Consider the following 13,449-nt stretch of genomic DNA (forward strand, 5'->3'; position numbering starts at 1 on the left):
GGTGGTTTGATCGAGTGAGTAACGTAAGGGTAAGAGAGATGTGTGGAAATAAAAAGAGCGTGGTTGAGAGAGCAGAAGAGGGTGTTTTGAAGTGGTTTGGGCACATGGAGAGAATGAGTGAGGAAAGATTGACCAAGAGGATATATGTGTCGGAGGTGGAGGGAACGAGGAGAAGAGGGAGACCAAATTGGAGGTGGAAAGATGGAGTGAAAAAGATTTTGTGTGATCGGGGCCTGAACATGCAGGAGGGTGAAAGGAGGGCAAGGAATAGAGTGAATTGGAGCGATGTGGTATACCGGGGTTGACGTGCTGTCAGTGGATTGAATCAAGGCATGTGAAGCGTCTGGGGTAAACCATGGAAAGCTGTGTAGGTATGTATATTTGCGTGTGTGGACGTATGTATATACATTTGTATGGGGGGGGGGTTGGGCCATTTCTTTCGTCTGTTTCCTTGCGCTACCTCGCAAACGCGGGAGACAGCGACAAAGTATAATAAAGATAATAATAATAATATATATATATATATATATATATATATATATATATATATATATATATATATATATATATATATGTATATATATATATATATATATATTTCATTTATCTATTTTGCTTTGTCGCTGTCTCCTGCGTTAGCGAGGTAGCGCAAGGAAACAGACGAAAGAATGGCCCAACCCACCCACATACACATGTATATACATACACGTCCACACACGCAAATATACATACCTATACATCTCAATGTACACATATATATACACACAGAGACATATACATATATACACATGTACATAATTCATACTGTCTGCCTTTATTTCTTCCCATCGCCAAATCTCGCGTTAGCGAGGTAGGGCAAGGAAAAAGACGAAAGAATGGCCCAACCCACCCACATACACAAGTATATAGATAAACGCCCACACACGCACATATACATATGTATATCTTTCAGCGTATACATACATATATATACACAGACATAAACATGTATACACATGTACATATTCATACTTACTACCTTCATCCATTTACGCCGCCACCGCGCCACACATACCCCCACCCCTGAGGTACAGCTAGAAAAAGACAACAAAAGCCACATTCGTTCACACCCAGTCTCTAGCTGCCATGTGTAATGCACCGAAACCACAGATCCCTTTTAACATCCAGGTCCCACAAAACTTTCCATGGTTTACCCCAAACGTTTCACATGCCCTGGTTCATTCCACTGACAGCACGTGATTGTTCCAAATCACTCTATTCCTTGCACGCCTTTCACCTTCCTGTATGTTCAGGCCTCAATTCCTCAAAATCTTTTTCACTCCATTCTTCCACCTCCAATTTGGCCTCCCACCACTTCTCGTTCCCTCTACCTGTGACATATATATATCCTATTTGTCAATCTTTCCTCACTCATTCTCTTCATGTGTCCAAACCATTTCAACACACCGTCTTCTGCTCTCTCAACCACACTCTTTCCATTACCACACATCTCTCTTACCTTTTCATTACTTAATAGATCAAACCACCTCACAACTCATACTGTCCTCAAACATCTCATTTCAAACACATCCACCCTCCTCCGCAAAACCCTATCTACAGCCCATGCCTCGCAACCACATAACATTGTTGGAACTACTATTCCTTCAAACATACCCATCTTTGCCCTCCGGGATAACGTTCTCGCCTTGCACACATTCTTCAACGCTCCCAGAACCTTCCCCCCCTCCCCCACCCTTCGACTCACTTCCGCTTATATGGTTCCATCCGATGTGAAATCCACTCCAAGATGTAAATAACACCTCACCTTACTTCCTCCAGTTTTTCTCCATTCAAATTCACCTCCCAATTAACTTGTCCCTCAATCCTAATGAGCCTAATAACCTTGCTCTTATTCACATTTACTCTTAACTTTCTTCTATCACACACTTTACCAAACTCAGTCTCCAGTTTCTGCAGTTTCTCACCCGATTCCTCCACCAGCGCTGTATCATCAGCGAACAACAACTGACTCACTTCTCAAGTCCTTTCATCCACAACAGACTGCATACTCGCCCCTCTCTCCAAAACTCTTTCATGTATCTCCATAACACCCCATCCATAAACAATTCAAACAACCATGGAGATATCATGCACCCCTATCGCAAAACGACATTCACTTGGAACCGATCGCTTTCCTTTCTTCCTACTCTTACACATGCCTTATATCCTTGGTAAAAACTTTTCACGGCTTCTAGCAATTTACCTCCCACACTCTTAATACCTTCCACAAAGCAGATCTATCAACCCTAATATATTTGTTTATAGATGAAGCGGCTAGGGAGGTGAATGCAAGAGTTTTAGAGAGAGGGGCGAGTATGCAGTCTGTTGTGGATGAGAGGGCTTGGGAAGTGAGACAGTTGTTGTTCGCTGATGATACATCGCTGGTGGCTGATTCGGGGGAGAAACTGCAGAAATTGGAGACTGAGTTTGGCTAAGTGTGTGAAAGAAGAAATATCAATAAGAGCAAGGTTATCAGGTTCAGTAAGGAAAAGTTAATTGTGAGGTAAGTTTCAATGGAGAAAAACTTGAGGAAGTGAAGTGGTTTAGAAATCTGGGAGTAAACTTAACAGCGGATGGAACCATAGGCGCGGAAATGAGTCAGAGGGTGGGGGAGGGGGCGAAGGTTGTAGGAGCGTTGGAAAATGTGTGGAAGGCAAGAATGTTATCTCGGAGTGCAAAAATGGGTATGTTTGAAGGAATAGTGGTTCCAACAATGTTATGTGGTTGCGAACATGGGTTATAGATACGGTTGGTGCGGAGGAGGGTGGATGTGTTGGAAATGAAATTTTTGAGGATAATATGCGGTGTGAGGTGGTTTGATCGAGTAAGTAATGAAAGGGTAGGAGAGATGTGTGGTAATAATAAGAGTGTGGTTGCGAGAGCAAAAGAGAGTGTTTTGAACTAGTTTCGACACATGGAGAGAATGAGTGAGAAAAGATTGACAAAGAAGATATATGTGTCAGAGGTGGAGGGAAGAAGTAGAAGCGGGAGACCAAACTCGACGTGGAAGGATGGAGTAAACAAGATTTTGAGCAATCGGTGCCTGAACATACAGGAGGGTGAAAGGCGTGCAAGGAATAGAGTGAACTGGAACAATGTGGTATACCGGGGTCAACGTGCTGTCAATGGATTGAACCAGGGCATGTGAGCGTCTGGGGTAAACCATAGAAAGGTCTGTGGGGCCTGTATGTTGAAAGAGAGCTGTAGTTTTGGTGCATTATACATGACAGATAGAGACTGAGTGTGAACGAATGTGGCCTTTTTTTCTTTTCCTGGCGCTACCTCGGTGGTGGCAGTGGTAGGAGGAGATGCTATATCATGTGTGGTAGGGTGGCGACGAGAATTGATAAAGGCAGCAAGTATGAATATGTACATGTGTATATATGTGTATGTCTCTATAAACGCACTGACGCTTATATATGCAAGTGGGAGGGTTGGGGCATTCCTCGTCTGTTCCTTGCGCCACCTCGCTGAAGCAGGAGACGGCGATTTAGTATAATATAATATTAATAATAATAATTATCTATATATATATATATATATATATATATATATATATATATATATATATATATATATATATATATATATATATATATAGGGGAGAAAGAATACTTCCCACGTATTCCCTGCGTGTCGTAGAAGGCGACTAAAAGGGGAGGGAGCGGGTGGCCGGAAATCCTCCCCTCTCGTTTTTTTTTTTTTTTTTCAATTTTCCAAAAGAAGGAACAGAGAAGGGGGCCAGGTGAGGATATTCCCTCAAAGGCCCAGTCCTTTGTTCTTAACGCTACCTCGCTAACGCGGGAAATGGCGAATAGTTTGAAAAAAAAAAAAAAAAATATATATATATATATATATATATATATATATATATATATATATATATATACATATATATATATATATATATATATATATATATATATATGTATATATATATATATATATATATATATATATATATATATATATATATATATATATCTTTTCTTTCTTTCATACTATTCGCCATTTCCCGCATTAGCGAGGTAGCGTTGAGAACAGAGGACTGGGCCCTTGAGGGAATATCCTCACCTGGGCCCCTTCTCTGTTCCCTCTTTTGGAAAATTAAAAAAAAAAAAAAGTGAGAGGGGAGGATTTCCAGCCCCCCGCTCCCTCCCCTTTTAGTCGCCTTCTACGACACGCAGGGAATACGTGGGAAGTATTCTTTCTCCCCTATCCCCAGGGATAATATATATATATATATATATATATATATTTATTTTACCTTTCTAAATATATATATATATATATATATATATATATATATATATATATATATATATATATATATATATATATATATATTTATTTTACCTTTCTAAAAGAGGAAATAGAAGAAGGAGTCACGTGGGGAATGCTCATCCTCCTCGAAGGCTCAGATTGGGGCGTCTAAATGTGTGTGGATGTAACCAAGATGAAAAAAAAGGAGAGATAGGTAGTATGTTTGAGGAAAGGAACCTGGATGTTTTGGCTCTGAGTGAAACAAAGCTCAAGGGTAAAGGGGATGAGTGGTTTGGGAATGTCTTGGTAGTAATGTCAGGAGTTAGTGAGAGGACAAGAGCAAGGGAAGGAGTAGCACTACTCCTGAAACAGGAGTGATGGAAATATGTGATAGAGTGCAAGAAAGTAAACTCTTTTGATATGGGTGAAACTGAAAGTTGATGGAGAGAGATGGGTGATTATAGGTGCATATGCCCCTGGGCATGAGAAGAAAGATCATGAGAGGCAAGTGTTTTGGGAGCAGCTAAATGAGTGTGCTAGTGGTTTTGATGCACGAGACCGGGTTATAGTGATGGGTGATTTGAAGGAGTAATTGGTATACATGGGGTGTTCAGTGCTGTAAATGGAAATGGTGAAGGGCATGTAGATTTATGTGCTGAAAAAGGACTGGTGATTGGGAATACCTGTTTTAAAAAGAGAGATATATATAAGTATACGTATGTAAGTAGGAGACATGACCAGAGAGCGTTATTGGATTTTGTGTTAATTAATAGACGTGCGAAAGAGAGACTTTTGGATGTTAATGTGCTCAGAGGTAAAACTGGAGGGATGTCTGATCATTAACTTGTGGAGGCGAAGGTGAAGATTTGTAGAGCTTTTCAGAAAAGAAGAGAGAATGTTGGGGTGAAAAGAGTGGTGAGAGTAAGTGAGCTCGGGAAGGAGACTTGTGTGAGGAAGTACCAGGAGAGACTGAGTACAGAATGGAAAAAGGTGAGAACAAAGGAGGTAAGGGGAGTGGGGGAGGAATGGGATGTATTTAGGGAAGCAGTGAAGGCTTGCGCAAAAGATGCTTGTGGCATGAGAAGAGTGGGAAGTGGGCAGATTAGAAAGGGTAGTGAGTGGTGGGATGAAGAAGTAAGGTTATTAGTGAAAGAGAAGAGAAAGGCATTTGGACGATTTTTGCAGGGAAATAATGCAAATGAGCGGGAGATGTATAAAAATAAAAGGCAGGAGGTCAAGAGAAAGGAGCAAGAGGTGAAAAAGAGGGCAAATGAGAGATGAGATGAGAAAGTATCATAAAATTTTAGGGAGAATAAAAAGATGTTTTGGAGGGAGGTAAACAAAGTGCGTAACACAAGGGAAGAAATGGGAACTTCTGTGAATGGGGCTAATGGGGAGGTGATAACAAGTAGTGGTGATGTGAGAAGGAGATGGAGTGAGTATTTTGAAGGTTTGTTGAATATGTTTGATGATCGAGTGGCAGACATAGGGTGTTTTGGTCGAGAGGGTGTTCACAAGTGAGAGGGTTAGGGAAAATAATTTGGTAAACAGAGAAGAGGTAGTAAAAGCTTTGCGGAAGATGAAAGCCGGCAAGGCAGCGGGTTTGGATGGTATTGCGGTGGAATTCATTAAAAGACGTGGATTGACTGTATTGTTGACTGGTTGGTAAGGTTATCTAAGGTATGTATGATTCATGGTGAGGTGCCTGAGGATTGGCAGAATGCTTGCATAGTGCCATTGTACAAAAGCAAAGGGGATAAAGGTGAGTGCTCAAATTACAGAGGTATAAGTTTGTTGAGTATTCCTGGGAAATCATATTGGAAGGTATTGATTGAGAAGGTGAAGGCATGTACAGAGCATCAGACTGGGGAAGAGCAGTGTGGTTTCAGAAGTGGTAGAGGATGTGTTGATCAGGAGTTTGCTTTGAAGAATGTATGTGAGAAATACTTAGAAAAGCAAATGGATTTGTATGTAGCATTTATGGATCTGGAGAAGGCATATAATAGAGTTGATAGAGATGCTCTGTGGAAGGTATTAAGAATATATGGTCTAACAAGTTGTTAGAAACAGTGAAAAGTTTTTATCGAGGATGTAAGGCATGTGCACGTGTAGGAAGAGAGGAAAGTGATTGGTTCTCAGTGAATGTAGGTTTGCGGCAGGGGTGTGTGATGTCTTCATGGTTGTTTAATTTGTTTATGGATGAGGTTGTTATGGAGGTGAATGTAAGAGTTTTGGAAAGAGGGGCAAGTATGAAGTCTGTTGTGGATGAGAGAGCTTGGGAAGTGAGTCAGTTGTTGTTCGCTGATGATACAGAGCTGGTGGCTGATTCATGTGAGAAACTACAGAAGCTGGTGACTGAGTTTGGTAAAGTGTGTAAAAGAAGAAAGTTGAGAGTAAATGTGAATGAGAGTAAAGTTATTAGGTACAGTAGGGTTGAGGGTCAGGTCAATTGGGAGGTAAGTTTGAATGGAGAAAAACTGGAGGAAGTGAAGTGTTTTAGATATCTGGGATTGGATTTGGCAGCGGATCGAACCATGGAAGCGGAAGTGAATCATAAGGTGGGGGAGGGAGCGAAATTTCTGGGAGCCTTGAAGATGTGTGGAAGTCGAGAACATTATCTCGGAAAGCAAAAATGGGTATATTTGAAGGAATAGTGGTCTCAACAATGTTGTATGGTTGCAAGGCGCGGGCTATGGATAGAGTTGTGCGCCGGAGGGTGGATGTGTTGGAAATGAGATGCTTGAGGACAATATGTGGTGTGAGGTGGTTTGATCGAGTAAGTAATGTAAGGGTAAGAGAGATGTGTGGTAATAAAAAGAGCGTGGTTGAGAGAGCAGAAGAAGGTGTTTTGAAATAGTTTGGTCACATGGAGAGAATGAGCGAGGAAAGATTGACAAAGAGGATATATGTGTCGGAGGTGAAGGGAACGAGAAGTGGGAGACCAAATTGGAGGTGGAAAGATGGAGTGAAAAAGATTTTGAGTGATCGGGGCCTGAACATGCAGGAGGGTGAAAGGCGTTTAAGGAATAGAGTGAATTGGAACGATGTGGTACACCGAAGTCGACGTGCTGTCAATGGATTGAACCAAGGCATGTGAAGCGTCTGGGGTAAACCATGGAAAGTTCTGTGGGGCCTGGATGTGGAAAGGGAGCTGTGGTTTCGGTGCATTATTATATGACAGCTAGAGACTGAGTGTGAACGAATGGGGCCTTTGTTGTCTTTTCCTAGCGCTACCTCGCACACATGAGGGGGCCGGGTGTTGTTATTTCATGTGTGGCGGGTTGCGATGGGAATGAATAAAGGCAGACAGTATGAATTATGTACATGTGTACATATGTATATGTCTGTGTGTGGATATATATGTATACGTTGAGATGTATAGGTATGTATATTTGCGTGTGTGGACGTGTATGTATATACATGTGTATGTGGGTGGGTTGGGCCATTCGTTCGTCTGTTTCCTTGCGTTACCTCGCTAACACGGGAGACAGCGAGAAAGCAAGTTTAAATAAATAAAATAAATGAATATATATATATATATATATATATATATATATATATATATATATATATATATATATTTATATATATATATTCTGTTATATATTGTCGCTGTCTCCCGCGTTAGCGTGCGGAAAGAAACAGGCGAAAGAATGGCCCAACCCACCCGCATACAAATGTATATACATAAAAGCCCACTCACGCACAAATACATATGTATACATTTCATTGTATACATACATATATATACCCAGACATATACATACATACACATGTACATATTCATACTTGCTGCCTTTATTCATTCCCGTCGCCATCCCGCCACACATGAAATGACAGTCCCCTCCCCCCTCATGTGTGCGAGGTAGCGCTAGGAAAAGACAACAAAGGCCACATTCGTTCGCAGTCTCTAGCTGTCATGAGTAATTCACCAAAACCACAGCTCCCTTTCCACATCCAGGCCCCACAAAACTTTCCATGGTTTACCCCAGACGCTTCACATGCCCTGGTTCAATCCACTGATAACCTGTTGGTTCCTGTATACCACATCGTTCTAATGCACTCAGTTCCTTGCACGCCTTTCACCCCCTTGTATGTTCATGCCCCGATCGCTCAAAATCTTTTTCACTCCCTCCTTCTACCTCCAATTTGGTGTCCCACTTCTCCTCGTTCCCTCCACCTCTGACACGTGTATCCTTTTTGTCAATCTTTCCTCACTCACTCTCCAAGTGACCAAACCATTTCAACACACCCTCTTCTGCTCTCTCAACCACACTCTTTTTATTACCTCACATCTCTCTTACCCCTTTCATTACTTACTCGATCAAACCACCCCACACCACATATTGTTCTCAAACATCAAATTTCCAACACATCCACCCTCCTTCCCACAACGTTATCTAAAGCCCATGCCTCGTAATCATATAACATTGTTGGAACCATAATTCCTTCAAACATGCCCATTTTTGTTCTCCGAGATAACGTTCTCGCCTTCAACACATTCTTCAACGCTCCTAAAACCTTCGCCCCCTCCCTCACTCTGTGACTCACTTCCGCTTCCATGGTTCCATCCGCTGCCAGATCCACTCCTAGATGTCTAAAACACTTTACTTCCTCTAGTTTTTCTCCATTTAAACTTACCTCCCAATTGACTTGTCCCTCAACCCTACTGTACCTAATAACCTTATTCTTATTCACATTTACTCTCAGCTTTCTTCTTTCACACATTTTACCAAACTCAGTCACCAGCTTCTGCAGTTTCTCACCCGAATCAGCAACCACCGCTGTATCATCAGCGAACAACAACTCACTCATTTCCCAAGCCCTCTCATCCACAACTGACTGCATACTTGCTCCTCTCTCCAAACTCTTGCATTCACATCCCAAACAACATTATCCATAAGTAAATTAAACAACCATGGAGACATCACGCACTCCGACCGCAAACCAACATTCACTGAGAACCAATCACATTCCCTCTTTCTACTCGTACAGATGCCTTACATCTTCCCACGCCATATACTCTTCAAACTTTCCACAAAGCATCTCTCCAGATCCATAAATGCCGCACTCAAATCCATTCTCGCATATATTCATAAAAGTAAACACCTGATCTACACATCCTCTAGCACTTCTGAAACCACACTGCTCTTCCCCAATCTGATGCTCTGTCCATGCCTTCACCCTCTCAATCAATATCCTCCATATAATTTACCAGGAATACTCAACAAACTTATACCTCTGTAATTTGAATTCTCACCTTTATCCCGTTTGCCTTTATACACTGGCACTATGCATGCATTCCGCCAATCCTCAGGCACTTCACCATGAGCCATACATTCATTGAATACTCTCACCAACCAGTCAACAACACAGTCACCCCTTTCATAATAAATTCCACTGCAATATCCTCCAAACCTGCCGCCTTGCCAGCTTTCATCTTCTGCAAAGCTTTGACTACCTCTTCTCTGTTTACCAAACCATTCTCCCTGACCCTCTCACTTCGCACACCACCTCAACCAAAACACCCTATGTATGCCACTCTATCATCAAACACATTCCATATACCTTCAAAATACTCACTCCATCTCACTTCACCAATACTTGTTATTACCTCCTCATTAGCCTCCTTTACCGATGTTCCTATTTGTTCTCTTTTCTTACGCACTTCATTTACCTCCTTCCAAAACATCTTTTTATCCTCCCTAAAGTTTAATGATGCTCTCTCACCCCAACTCTCATTTGCCCTCTTTTTCACCTCTTACACCTTTTTTCTTGACTTCCTGCCTCTTTCTTTTATACATCTAGTTATTCGCACTGCTTCCCTACAAAAGTCGTCCAACACCCTCTCTTCTCTTTCACTGAAAATCTTCTTCTTCATTCCACCACTCATTACCCCTTCTAATCTGCCCACCTCCTACCTTTCTCATGCCACAAGCATCTTTTGCACAAGCTATCACTTCTTTCCTAAATACATCCCATTCCTCCCTCACTCCCGTTACGTAATTTGCTATCACCTTTTTCTGTGTTGCAGTCAATCTCTCCTGGTACTTCCTCACACAAGTCTCCTTTCCAAGCTTACTTACTCTCATCAGTCTCTTCACCCCAACACACACACACACACACACACACACACACACACACACACACATATATATATATATATATATATATATATATATATATATATATATATATATATATATATATATATATATATATATATATATATATATATATATATATATATATATATATATATATATATATATATATATATATATATTTTTTTTTTTTTATACTTTGTCGCTGTCTCCCACGTTTGCGAGGTAGCGCAAGGAAACAGACGAAAGAAATGGCCCAACCCCCCCCCCCATACACATGTACATACACACGTCCACACACGCAAATATACATACCTACACAGCTTTCCATGGTTTACCCCAGACGCTTCACATGCCTTGATTCACTCCACTGACAGCACGTCAACCCCTGTATACCACATCGCTCCAATTCACTCTATTCCTTGCCCTCCTTACACCCTCCTGCATGTTCAGGCCCCGATCACACAAAATCTTTTTCACTCCATCTTTCCACCTCCAATTTGGTCTCCCTCTTCTCCTCGTTCCCTCCACCTCCGACACATATATCCTCTTGGTCAATCTTTCCTCACTCATTCTCTCCATGTGACCAAACCATTTCAAAACACCCTCTTCTGCTCTCTCAACCACGCTCTTTTTATTTCCACACATCTCTCTTACCCTTACGTTACTTACTCGATCAAACCACCTCACACCACACATTGTCCTCAAACATCTCATTTCCAGCACATCCATCCTCCTGCGCACAACTCTATCCATAGCCCACGCCTCGCAACCATACAACATTGTTGGAACCACTATTCCTTCAAACATACCCATTTTTGCTTTCCGAGATACTGTTCTCGACTTCCACACATTTTTCAAGGCTCCCAAAATTTTCGCCCCCTCCCCCACCCTATGATCCACTTCCGCTTCCATGGTTCCATCCGCTGACAGATCCACTCCCAGATATCTAAAACACTTCACTTCCTCCAGTTTTTCTCCATTCAAACTCACCTCCCAATTGACTTGACCCTCAACCCTACTGTACCTAATAACCTTGCTCTTATTCACATTTACTCTTAACTTTCTTCTTCCACACACTTTACCAAACTCAGTCACCAGCTTCTGCAGTTTCTCACATGAATCAGCCACCAGCGCTGTATCATCAGCGAACAACAACTGACTCACTTCCCAAGCTCTCTCATCCCCAACAGACTTCATACTTGCCCCTCTTTCCAGGACTCTTGCATTTACCTCCCTAACAACCCCATCCATAAACAAATTAAACAACCATGGAGACATCACACACCCCTGCCGCAAACCTACATTCACTGAGAACCAATCACTTTCCTCTCTTCCTACACGTACACATGCCTTACATCCTCGATAAAAACTTTTCACTGCTTCTAACAACTTGCCTCCCACACCATATATTCTTAATACCTTCCACAGAGCATCTCTATCAACTCTATCATATGCCTTCTCCAGATCCATAAATGCTACATACAAATCCATTTGCTTTTCTAAGTATTTCTCACATACATTCTTCAAAGCAAACACCTGATCCACACATCCTCTACCACTTCTGAAACCGCACTGCTCTTCCCCAATCTGATGCTCTGTACATGCCTTCACCCTCTCAATCAATACCCTCCCATATAATTTACCAGGAATACTCAACAAACTTATACCTCTGTAATTTGAGCACTCACTCTTATCCCCTTTGCCTTTGTACAATGGCACTATGCACGCATTCCGCCAATCCTCAGGCACCTCACCATGAGTCATACATACATTAAATAACCTTACCAACCAGTCAACAATACAGTCACCCCCTTTTTTAATAAATTCCACTGCAATACCATCCAAACCTGCTGCCTTGCCGGCTTTCATCTTCCGCAAAGCTTTTACTACCTCTTCTCTGTTTACCAAATCATTTTCCCTAACCCTCTCACTTTGCACACCACCTCGACCAAAACACCCTATATCTGCCACTCTGTCATCAGACACATTCAACAAACCTTCAAAATACTCATTCCATCTCCTTCTCACATCACCACTACTTGTTATCACCTCCCCATTTACGCCCTTCACTGAAGTTCCCATTTGCTCCCTTGTCTTACGCACCCTATTTACCTCCTTCCAGAACATCTTTTTATTCTCCCTAAAATTTACTGATAGTCTCTCACCCCAACTCTCATTTGCCCTTTTTTTCACCTCTTGCACCTTTCTCTTGACCTCCTGTCTCTTTCTTTTATACTTCTCCCACTCAATTGCATTTTTTCCCTGCAAAAATCGTCCAAATGCCTCTCTCTTCTCTTTCACTAATACTCTTACTTCTTCATCCCACCACTCACTACCCTTTCTAAACAGCCCACCTCCCACTCTTCTCATGCCACAAGCATCTTTTGCGCAATCCATCACCGATTCCCTAAACACATCCCATTCCTCCCCCACTCCCCTTACTTCCATTGTTCTCACCTTTTTCCATTCTGTACACAGTCTCTCCTGGTACTTCCCCACACAGGTATATATATATATATATACATATATATATATATATATATATATATATATATATATATATATATATATATATATATATATATATATATATATATATATATATATATATATATATATGTATATATATATATATATATATATATATATATATATATATATATATATATATATATATATATATATATATATATATATATGTATATATATATATATATATATATATATATATATATATATATATATATATATATATATATATATATATATATATATGTATATATATATATATATATATATATTTATATATATATATATGTATATATATATATATATATATATATATATATATATATATATATATATATATATATATATATATATATATATATATATATATATATATATATGTGAAGTGTTTTAGATATCTGGGAGTGGATCTGGCAGCGGATGGAACCATGGAAGCGGAAGTGGATCATAGGGTGGGGGAGGGGGCGAAAATTCTGGGGGCCTTGAAGAATGTGTGGAAGTCGAGAACATT

The sequence above is a fragment of the Panulirus ornatus genome, chromosome 13, assembly GCF_036320965.1.
Source record: "Panulirus ornatus isolate Po-2019 chromosome 13, ASM3632096v1, whole genome shotgun sequence".
Lineage (NCBI taxonomy): Eukaryota > Metazoa > Arthropoda > Malacostraca > Decapoda > Palinuridae > Panulirus > Panulirus ornatus.